We start from the raw sequence: 600 nt of genomic DNA, 5'->3' as shown, positions 1-600 counted from the left end.
CGCACTCTCCACCCATTTGTACTTCAAAATTGCAGTCGAGGTCCTATAATGTCACCGGATCCCAATTTGTATATTTGTCCAGCCTCCCACCAGGTGGGCACACTGTTGACCCATTTACAGGCCCACCTAAAAATTGTAGCAGGGAAACCTGTACATCCAAGGTGCCCCATTCCCACCCCCAATTTCAAACTGTCTGTCTCCCATTTTTCCGATGAGATACAGGTGGTCTGCTGTTGAAAATCGTCCACATTAACTTATCTGTTCTCGGCACAGATGCTGATTGACCTGCTGAGTGTTTCCAATATTTTCTGTTTGGGTTTCAGATTTCCAGCAGCTGCAGTTTTTTTGCTTTTGTTTGTGACCTGCATTTGATTGGCTTTCTTTTGTCTTAACTCATGACAAGTTTCCAACAATTATAAGTGCATATCAAACTGTGAATTTTGGGCAATTTTGTAGTTGTTCTGATCCCTGATGCAGTATTATCGGGATCTTTGTCTACTTGCACCGAGTCTTTACCTGATTCTAACAGTACTGGTGAGGGTATTTGGATGGGCTGTGAAAAGATTCAAGTTGAATAAGCACTAGCACAGGAGTAGAAAA

This window comes from Somniosus microcephalus, chromosome 2, assembly GCF_052327205.1.
Source record: "Somniosus microcephalus isolate GS21.2 chromosome 2, FLI_Smic_1.0, whole genome shotgun sequence".
In the NCBI taxonomy this organism is placed as follows: domain Eukaryota; kingdom Metazoa; phylum Chordata; class Chondrichthyes; order Squaliformes; family Somniosidae; genus Somniosus; species Somniosus microcephalus.
Note: the sequence above shows the minus strand (reverse complement) of the source record.